Source organism: Ruditapes philippinarum, unplaced genomic scaffold, assembly GCF_026571515.1.
Source record: "Ruditapes philippinarum isolate M1 unplaced genomic scaffold, ASM2657151v2 ctg2491_1_1_1_1, whole genome shotgun sequence".
In the NCBI taxonomy this organism is placed as follows: Eukaryota; Metazoa; Mollusca; class Bivalvia; order Venerida; family Veneridae; genus Ruditapes; species Ruditapes philippinarum.
In genome coordinates, this window is record NW_026857176.1 from 85,554 (window position 1) to 97,123 (window position 11,570).

At 36.7% G+C, this 11,570-nt stretch overlaps 1 long non-coding RNA gene across 1 annotated transcript in view; it reads left to right on the forward strand.

Annotated features, from left to right (window-relative positions):
* The window catches only part of LOC132749000 (uncharacterized), a 47,767-nt gene extending 40,904 nt beyond the window's left edge, over positions 1 to 6,863 (forward strand). The window contains exon 3 of the long non-coding RNA XR_009628348.1: positions 312 to 6,863. This is a non-coding gene — a long non-coding RNA (uncharacterized LOC132749000). The remainder of the gene's footprint in view (positions 1 to 311) is intronic.
* Positions 6,864 to 11,570: the final 4,707 nt, after the last annotated feature.

Here is an 11,570-nt window from a genome sequence, read left to right on the forward strand (position 1 = left end):
TGATTTTTGGGACCTCGGTATGTAGGGGGTTTCCTTCAGAAAGAAAATTAAATAACACTTACAATTCGCTCCTACATAAACATGAGTAATTGTATGGAAATGACTTTTCAAAGGTTTGAATTGGTGATCTTGATTTTAACCAAACTGTGAACAGCTGTTCATGTAGTTAATTCTTTGTTGCTATTGTTTGCAATATTACAAAATAATGCAGTTATATAATTTATCGTACCCAAAATGTTCCTTTAATGAATTCCGTAATTTTGAAACTAAAAGGCCAAGTATTTTTTATTGTGTTGAAATGTTTATTTCAGGACGATATGCCAGATCTCCGAAAGCAAGTGGCGCTCGAAGTAATGGGAGAAAACCTTTTATAATCACAATCTATGAAAAGGGAACGAACGCGACACAATATGAAAATATTGCAGGTTCGGTTTTATGAGCCTGTTCATGTGCAGTAATGGAAATGCATATTACTGCCCACGCCGTTTAGCTTTGGGTTGAGCGCAACTCAATATTTACCAATAAATAGTAAGAACTACTGTGATACTAATTGTGTCAGTTAGAAGAGTTTCACATTACTTGTAATTAGATTAAGTTACATTAAGCTGAACCGAATAAAACATATTAAACATTACTGAATAAAACATTTGAATCTAAGCTGTAGGTGACGTCGATTTGAACTTTGTATTTTTGTTTCAAGAGCATGTATATTATGTCCTCTGAATTGCTTTGTTGATATGGGCAATTTATTACAGGAACATATCGGAATAATGTTTTAACCTTATTTGACATTGATTTTTGTAAGTCTAGTTTGCATATGGATTTTTTATGACTCCACGAAGTGGGAGGCATATAGAGTTGCACTCGTCCATATGTACGTCCGTCCTTCCGTCCGTCATTTTTGTCCGGAGCATATCTCAAAAAGTATTTAAGGTATCAACTTGAAACTTCATAGGTGGATAGATCAAAATGAGGAGGAGTGCAGTGCACAAGAATGATAACTCCACCCTGCATAATTTTTGAGTTATTGCCCTTTGTTATTTTTCAAACTTAATTTTTGTCCAGAGCATAACTCAAAAAGCCTTTGAGATATTAACATGAAACTTCATGGGTGGATAGATCTCACTCAGGAGGTGTGCAGTGCCCAAGAATGATAACTCTACCCTTCATAATTTTTGAGTCATTGCCCTTTGTCATTTTTCAGACTTTATTTTTCACCTGAGTGGAGCATTACTCAAAGTCTTTGAGATGTCAACATGAAACTTCATAGGTGGATAGATCTTATTGAGGACGAATGCTGTGCACAAGAATGATAACTCTACCCTTTATAATTTTTGAGTTATTGCCCTTTGTTATTTTTCATATAGTGGTATAAACTTGAAACTTCATAGGTGGATAGATCTCATAGAGGATGAGTGCAGCACACAAGAATGATAACTCTACCTGCATAATTTTGGAGTTATTGCCCTTTGTTATTTTCAGCCATCAGTATTCACATAGGTTTCAAATCTGTAATCACTTCACCCATCAGTTTTCATTACCAAAAGACCTCTTTAAATTGAATTATTTTGCTCTACTACATATACATTCTTACAATGAGCAAACACATTTGGCGGGGGATGGCCATGCTAACATGGCTCTTGTTAAGAAAATATTTTTCCTGCGACCATTTTCATCACAGTTATGGCCCTTTGATAAGTTCAGTAATAAAATCTTGTGGCATCAGCTCTTCATTAACTCCCTGACCGATTTCTTTTAAACTTATACAGAGGATCAAGCAGGATTTATAGATGATTGTAAAGAAAATTTTTTTTTTCCTGCTGCCATTTTTACCAGACTTATGGCCTTTTGTTATTGCCACTCATAACATTTTTATGCCATAACATTTTGTGGCATCAACTTCACATTTTCTACTTGGCTGATTTCTAATAAACTTGCACAGATGACTAGACATTATGTGTACATTGTTGTAAAGGATTTTTTCTTGCAAGCATTTTCTCCAGAGTCAATACCTTTTCTTTATGTTATTGTATAGCACTTACTCCTCATGTACTAGTCATGATCACCACTTGTTCTTAATATCTGATGCAAAGGTTTGTTACAGCAGTGGGAGCATCAGTGTCCTGAGGACACAGTCTAGTTTTAAATAATTTTTTGGGAACCATCTTTCGTTCTTTCGTTTAAACTTTATTGAATATAAATTAGAATTTGAATAGTTTTCTTGAAACGACATCAGCAATTGTATCTTTTTACGTTGCACTGTGTAAATTCGAGTTTTATTATTGAACTACAAATTTCGTTAGCACTTAATCCGGATATTGTCATTTTGTTTCAATTGTTTGTTTGTTTCCAAACTGTAATGATAATGTGATTTTGAAACAGAAGCTATATGACACTATTAACATCATTTTCAATAACTTCTCTGCATAATTTTATTGGACAATTTAACAGTATAACATAATGTTTTACTTTTAAAAACTTATTTTTTAACCTTATATTTTCGGTATTATCTGTAGATCTAATTGATAAATATCATCGTTTACCTATATGTTTAAAATATTTTGATTTTATAGCACATATGCATGTTTTATAGCTTTTAACCTTTATGGGCAAGTAATTTCTTATTTTAACTAATGTCTATTCGAGTGTCTTCAAGAAATGAATGACAGTTGTCTAATGCTAGTTATATCAGAATTAGGGATATCTTTGTTTCTAATAAATACATTTAGTTTATGTGTCTCTCTCATATGTTGTAATCATGCATACAATAGTTTCATTCAAGGTATATTAATCTATATGCATGGCAAATTTGATCAAGTTATCTTGATTTGACTGTATTATTGCTTTCTTGTTTAAATTATGTTGTTGTTTTTTTCTCGAAAATCTAAAATCATTTTAAGGCCCACACCTAAGAACAACAAAGAATTACCATAGCATGAAACGCTAAGTTACTTTCAGTATATAAATGGACAATTTGCAATATGTTTGACAAAATTTATTCAACAATTGTCATTCATTTTTAGCTCGACTATTCGATAAGAATAAGTAGAGCTATTGTAGTACCCCGAGCGTCGGCGTCGGCGTAACCACTTATGTTAAAGTTTTTGTAATAGTTTAAATATTTTCAAAGTCCATTGACATATAGCTTTGAAACTTTGCACACTTGTTCACCATCATTACCCCAACCTGTAAACAGGAGGAGGTAATTGTATCAAGCATTTTGACAGAATTATGCCCCTTTTTGACTTAGAATTTACGTTAAAGTTTTTGTAATTGTTCAAATATTTTTAAAGTCCATTGACATATGGCTTTGAAACTTTGCACACTTGTTCACCATCATTACCCCAACCTGTAAACAGGAGGAGGTAACTGTATCAAGCATTTTGACAGAATTATGCCCCTTTTTGGACTTAGAATTTACGTTAAAGTTTTTGTAATAGTTCAAATATTTTCAAAGTCAATTGACCTATGGCTTTGAAACTTTGCACACTTGTTCACCATCATTACCCCAACCCGTAAACAGGAGGAGGTAACTGTATCAATCATTTTTACAGAATTATGCCCCTTTTTTCGACTTAGAATTTATGTTAAAGTTTTTGTAATACCTCAAATATTTTCAAAGTCCATTGACATATGGCTTTGAAACTTTGCACACTTGTTCACCATCATTACCCCAACCTGTAAACAGAAGGAGGTAACTGTATCAAGCATTTTGACAGAATTATTCCCCTTTTTGGACTTAGAATTTATGTTAAAGTTTTTGTAATACCTCAAATATTTTCAAAGTCCATTGACATATGGCTTTGAAACTTTGCACACTTGTTCAACATCGTTACCCCAACCTGTAAACAGGAGGAGGTAACTGTATCAAGCATTTTTTTTTACAATCAAGCACTAAGAATAGTCGAGCGTTGCTGTCCTACCGACAGCTCTTGTTATATTTTTGAAAATTATCTAACGTTTTATCATGTATTGATTTTCATGTTTGTTCATTCGTTTGAACTAATGTATTATGCACATCCACGATACATAAACTTTGTTGGCTTGTGTATGTATTCAGAAATATTTTTATGTTGCATGTTGTCAGTAAGAATGCATAAGCTCGTGAAAAATTTCGAAATTTTCGAAAGGTTTATTCATTGATTCTCCACTAAACGTGCAAATTAGAAAATATTCTGTCCCTCGAGTATATTTTGTTGCACTGCAGTTGAAAAATACTTTTTGGACATTCTTTTGCTTCATTACATGGTCATGTATGTAAAGCATTCAAATTAATGACTTAGTCTGTTGGATTTATACGAAAATATTATCATGCAGAGCTGCTGTATAACCCATTATGTAATGTCCCCAGGCTTGGTGCCTATATTACTGTTGGTTTTACACAATTTCACCTGAAACCTGTGTTGAAAAAAACCCTCTTAAGTATTAAGTTTTAGTTTAAATGTCTAAGTGAGCAATTTTTATTGTTTTCTACAGTGAATTTGGAAAAAAGTTCCTAACTGAAATGCATGTCCCTCATATATTGAACAGATACGTTACCACACTTCAGGTAAACCTGAGTAAGAGTAATATGAACTTGTAACCTATTAATAGTTTGCTATTGAACTAAAGTTTTATCATATTTCATTATTCAAAAATTATTTTGACTACAATATACATGCTTGAACCACAATGACCTCGCAATGCTGATACAATTAAGATTATACTTTAAAGTGAAACAGATACGTTACCATGATATCCAACTGAGAAACACTTGCTATTATCAGCACTTGAAAGTAGGATGGCATTTATGCATTATACCAATATATGCTTTACAAAACTTAATATTTTGATATATTTGGCAAACATATGTGTCTATCTGATATATTTTAGTTTTTTGACCAACAGATACGTTACCAACAGATACGTTACCATTATTTATTATTTAAATCTTAATTGACGATTTTGCTCAGATTTGAAATGGTTTCATGTAAAAGAATCATAGCAGAACATGCGTGTAGCCGATAAATGATGCTTTGACCTCGATTTTATTGGAAAACTGAAAATGTGAATCAGCAATTTGAAATTCAAGGATTATTTGAGTTTTCTAGAAAATAAAATGTTGAAAAACAGGAAAGAAACATATAAAGATTAACTGTTTTATTTCCTGGAATAAATATATGTTGATATCTTTTTGGTTTGCAAACTTTGTATTAAAAATAAAATGTAGATGACTGTATAACTTATGGTAACGTATCTGTTTATCATAGTAACGTATCTGTTTACAAAGAGATTTGAGTACTGTTTAATATATATAACTAAATTCTCAACAAAACTTTGGTTTAAATAAGTAATATATGGTTAGGCAATATATAACAGCAGTGTAACTTAATGAAAAAAAAACATATTAAAGTATTTTAAATGGATGCCAGTTAGTTAGTTAATTTTAGTCAGGGTCGTATTAAAATTTTCTGTCTATGGTAGGGATGGACTTATTGGATATAGCTCAAAATCTTGGAGGTGCACATATATATGGATTGAATATTACTAAGTTGGTTTTCTTTAAGCGGTACCATTGTTTCTGATATAACTTTGTTAAATGTAGATAAGCATATTACTCATATCACCAAGTGTGACAAAATAAAGGATCGAGATTGTACCAGTATATAAAGAAAAAGTATATAGAAAAAAATAAAGATAATTGAACCACAGATGAACCAAAAAGGCAAACCAAATACAGAATGTCAATTCATACTATGAACCACTCACATTAATCTAGCTGTTACATATTCTAATAGATGAGTGTCTTTATTTAAATGTTCTTGTTAAGTTCAATATGTTTCTTATGTTATTTGACTATTTGAAGCCAAACATAAAACAATGAAACCTAAAAAAACTGTAAATGATATTGTGTGTTCTGTTTAATATTAAAAGTACTTGTTCAGACATATTATTTATTGGTCAGTTGTTTAAAAAAACTTTATGAATATCTATCTACGTGTTCTGAGGGTTTTTTCGTAATTTTGTTCATAGTAGAACGGTGAAACAGATACGTTACTATGATTTAATATTCGTTTCCACTTAGTGGAATGAATTTATATTGTAAAGTAAGTCCGAGCTACATTGTGTCAATAGAGAAGTATGGATCATCAGTATTTTTATTGGCCTAAAATGGTTTTATAAGTACATCATGTATTTGAATAACCATTTCTGATTAATAAGTAACATTTTCATCAGCTTCAGTTCACAAGCTATTCATAGACGTAGATTTTTTTAAAATGCATATTGATGCATAATATTTTGTAATATATACTGGTGCTATATTGTTGAAAGAATGATTATAAATTTCTAAATCGTGTATATTCATGCTAATTATTTTTATCTAGTCTCTGAAAGCAATCGGAAAAATGGTAACGTATCTGTTTTTTGCACACACCTCAGTTCTTGGTAACTTAATTTCAGGAAATATTACAAGTTTTTTGATGAAGTGTTAAAAGAACCAGTATGTGTTCAATGTTATACATGAGTTAAACCAACAAAAAAAGATGTCTTGGTAACTATTTGCAAATGTCAATTATTCACTATCACTTACAGCCTAATTTGAATGTTTAGTGGAGAATCAATGTATTAACCACAAATACTGTTCCTTGACATTTCTTAATATTTTTTGAAAAATAACTTTTGCATAATATTTGAGATTGTTATAAGTATAGGTTATTGTTTATGCGCAGCATAAGTTCTATCAAATTGAAAATATAATACGATAACAAACTCGCATTTTCTTGTATTTTCTTGTCAACGCCCGTATTGAAAAAATGAAAATCAGAATTTTGATCACAGAGAAGCAACTGTTGCCATCAGCGCAGAAACTTTTTTTTAATAAAAAGACGACAAAAACTCTTATGGTTGATATTTTATTTTTTAACCCTTAATGACGTTTTCGGGAGTTTTCATATAGGCATATAGGCAAAATTAAAAACTGTTCAATAGAATTTCTTTAAACTTGGCATGTTGTTAAAATATGAAAACAGAAACATTTTAAGCAAAAAAGAATTTGGGGTCACCGTTCTCGTTTTTGAGTTATATCAATAGGCGCCAACAAGAGCCGGTTGATCAGGTTCCACCAATGTTCGGTGCCTGGACACTAGAATCATACTCAGTGGTTGGGCAGTAAACAGTGTAGATTCTTGGCAGACGGCGCGAATGCGCACCGACTGATGTGGATCTACGATGTTTCGCAAAGGCTGAGTATACTCGGTCAAAGCACTTAAATTAAGTGTAAATGTCCGTAGGGTTTGTTTTCAGCCTGCCGGGGGATTTGGAAGTTTAAAAATGTCTAGAAATTTTGGCTGTTTTAAAAAAAAATGCCAGTTCCATAAACCATCCCTGGGTTGGTGAAACCATGCGTTTAAATTTTAAATACGGAATTATTTGACAGGAGTGACCCCATTTTTTTAAAAAATGTCAGATAAAATCTCTGGGCCCCTGGACTGAGAGTCCGGAATAATTTAACAAGTTCGCCAGAAAAGGCTGAGTTACAAAGGTTTCTGGGGTTTAAATCCTTTTTGTAAGTTTCCATAAACTGTGCCTGTTTCTTTCCAATGATTGATAAAAAAAACGCCCCCAACTTCAAGTTAATGAAAAATTTTATGAACACGCCAGCCCTCCCACTTCAACACTTCTTAAAATGTATCATGAAGAGGTTTTTCATATTGTCAACACTTCTAAGAAAAAATATATTCATCCAGGTTTTTCCATTGTTGAATACAATTAAGTATTAAAGTTTAGCCCGCTGGCCCGCAGGCCCGCCCAGTTCACACTGCTAGTCCGCTACACTGTTAGCCTGCCCACTTCACACTGCCAGGTAATGTATCATAACATTTTTATGTTCAATAAATAAAGTTTTAGATTTTAGCCCGCTGGCCCGCCAGCCCGCCCAGTTCACACTGCTAGCCCGCTACACTGTTAGCCCGCCCAGTTCACACTGCCAGGTAATGTATCATAACATTTTTATGTTGAATCAATAAAGTTTTAGATTTTAGCCCGCTGGCCCGCCAGCCCGCCCAGTTCACACTGCTAGCCCGCTACACTGTCAGCCCGTCCAATTCACACTGCTAGGAAATGTATCATGAGGTTTTAATGTTGAATCAATAAAGTTTTAGATTTTAGCCCGCTGGCCCGCCAGCCTGCCCAGTTCACACTGCTAGCCCGCTACACTGTTAGCCCGCCCAGTTCACACTGCCAGGTAATGTATCATAACATTTTTATGTTGAATCAATAAAGTTTTAGATTTTAGCCCGCTGGCCCGCCAGCCCGCTCAGTTCACACTGCTAGCCGCTACACTGTTAGCCCGCCCAGTTCACACTGCCAGGTAATGTATCATAACATTTTTATGTTGAATCAATAAAGTTTTAGATTTTAGCCCGCTGGCCCGCCAGCCCGCCCAGTTCACACTGCTAGCCCGCTACACTGCTAGCCCGCCAACTTCACACTGCCAGGTAATGTATCATAACGTTTTTATGTTCAATCAATAAAGTTTTAGATTTTAGCCCGCTGGCCCGCCAGCCCGCCCAGTTCACACTGCTAGCCCGCTACACTGTTAGCCCGCCCACTTCACACTGCCAGGTAATGTATCATAACATTTTTATGTTGAATCAATAAAGTTTTAGATTTTAGCCCGCTGGCCCGCCAGCCCGCCCAGTTCACACTGCTAGCCCGCTACACTGTTAGCCCGCCAGTTCACACTGCCAGGTAATGTATCATAACATTTTTATGTTGAATCAATAAAGTTTTAAATTTTAGCCCGCTGGCCCGCCAGCCCGCCCAGTTCACACTGCTAGCCCGCTACACTGTTCAGCCCGTCCAATTCACACTGCTAGGAAATGTATCATGACATTTTTAATGTTCAATCAATAAAGTTTTAGATTTTAGCCCGCTGGCCCGCCAGCCCGCCCAGTTCACACTGCTAGCCCGCTACACTGTTAGCCCGTCCAATTCACACTGCCTAGGAAATGTATCATGAGGTTTTTATGTTCAATCAATAAAGTTTTAGATTTTAGCCCGCTGGCCCGCCAGCCCGCCAGTTCACACTGCTAGCCCGCTACACTGTTAGCCCGCCCACTTCACACTGCCAGGTAATGTATCATAACATTTTTATGTTCAATCAATAAAGTTTTAGATTTTAGCCCGCTGGCCCGCCAGCCCGCCCAGTTCACACTGCTAGCCCGCTACACTGTTAGCCCGCCCACTTCACACTGCCAGGTAATGTATCATAACATTTTTATGTTGAATCAATAAAGTTTTAGATTTTAGCCCGCTGGCCCGCCAGCCCGCCCAGTTCACACTGCTAGCCCGCTACACTGTCAGCCCGTCCAATTCACACTGCTAGGAAATGTATCATGAGGTTTTTAATGTTGAATCAATAAAGTTTTAGATTTTAGCCCGCTGGCCCGCCAGCCCGCCCAGTTCACACTGCTAGCCCGCTACACTGTTAGCCCGCCCAGTTCACACTGCCAGGTAATGTATCATAACATTTTTATGTTGAATCAATAAAGTTTTAGATTTTAGCCCGCTGGCCCGCCAGCCCGCCCAGTTCACACTGCTAGCCCGCTACACTGTCAGCCCGTCCAATTCACACTGCTAGGAAATGTATCATGAGGTTTTAATGTTCAATCAATAAAGTTTTAGATTTTAGCCCGCTGGCCCGCCAGCCCGCCCAGTTCACACTGCTAGCCCGCTACACTGTTAGCCCGCCCAGTTCACACTGCCAGGTAATGTATCATAACATTTTTTATGTTGAATCAATAAAGTTTTAGATTTTAGCCCGCTGGCCCGCCAGCCCGCCCAGTTCACACTGCTAGCCCGCTACACTGCTAGCCCGCCCACTTCACACTGCCAGGTAATGTATCATAACATTTTTATGTTCATTAATAAAGTTTTAGATTTTAGCCCGCTGGCCCGCCAGCCCGCCCAGTTCACACTGCTAGCCCGCTACACTGTTAGCCCGCCCAGTTCACACTGCCAGGTAATGTATCATAACATTTTTATGTTGAATCAATAAAGTTTTAGATTTTTAGCCGCGCCGCTGGCCCGCCAGCCCGCCCAGTTCACACTGCTAGCCCGCTACACTGCTAGCCCGCCCACTTCACACTGCCAGGTAATGTATCATAACATTTTTATGTTCATTAATAAAGTTTTAGATTTTAGCCCGCTGGCCCGCCAGCCCGCCCAGTTCACACTGCTAGCCCGCTACACTGTTAGCCCGCCCACTTCACACTGCCAGGTAATGTATCATAACATTTTTATGTTGAATCAATAAAGTTTTAGATTTTAGCCCGCTGGCCCGCCAGCCCGCCAGTTCACACTGCTAGCCCGCTACACTGTCAGCCCGTCCAATTCACACTGCTAGGAAATGTATCATGAGGTTTTAATGTTGAATCAATAAAGTTTTAGATTTTAGCCCGCTGGCCCGCCAGCCCGCCCAGTTCACACTGCTAGCCCGCTACACTGTTAGCCCGCCCAGTTCACACTGCCAGGTAATGTATCATAACATTTTTATGTTGAATCAATAAAGTTTTAGATTTTAGCCCGCTGGCCCGCCAGCCCGCCCAGTTCACACTGCTAGCCCGCTACACTGTCAGCCCGTCTAATTCACACTGCTAGGAAATGTATCATGAGGTTTTAATGTTGAATCAATAAAGTTTTAGATTTTAGCCCGCTGGCCCGCCAGCCCGCTCAGTTCACACTGTTAGCCCGCTAGACTGCTAGCCCGCCCAGTTCACACTGTTAGCCCACTAGACTGCTAGCCCGCCCAGTTCACACTGTTTATCCCGCTAGACTGCTAGCCCGCCCAGTTCACACTGTTAGCCCGCTAGACTGCTAGCCCGCCCAGTTCACACTGTTAGCCCGCTAGACTGCTAGCCCGCCCAGTTCACACTGTTAGCCCGCTAGACTGCTAGCCCGCTCAGTTCACACTGTTAGCCCGCCAGACTGTCAGCCCGTTAGCCCGCGTACTTCACGGACATGCAATTTCCAGAGTGTTTTAATACACTGATCCAAACATAGAAGAAAAATATGAACCCATTTAAAAAAAGAATCAACCTAAATTATTGATGTCTATATAGGTAAAACGTTTGTTTGCTGTTGTTTTTTTTTGTTGTTGTTTTTTTTTGTTTGTTTTGTTTTTGTTTTTTTTTGACGATAAAATAAACGCAATAATAATAAAATTCATACGAGTCATTTATTCTTAAATGTATCTGCAATGGTTCAATAAAAATACCATTTTTAAAAAAAAATTTAACCAGAGAATCTTGCAATTCTTCTGACCCGGGGTAATTCACAATTTACTTGAATTAGTCTACAGTCAAGATGAAAACTTCACAGTTTCTGCTCATACAAATCAGCTTAAAAATCAATTCTACATATGCCGCTTACATTGCTCTTTGCTGACTTACTGACCTGAAAAATTGAGATACTGCATCAAATTGAAACCAGACAGCTTTACGAGTATTTTACTTCGTTTCTGAACAAGATTCACTTGCTTTCAAGTAATATGTACAGCAGTTATTGCTGACACTTGTTGTTTCTTTGAA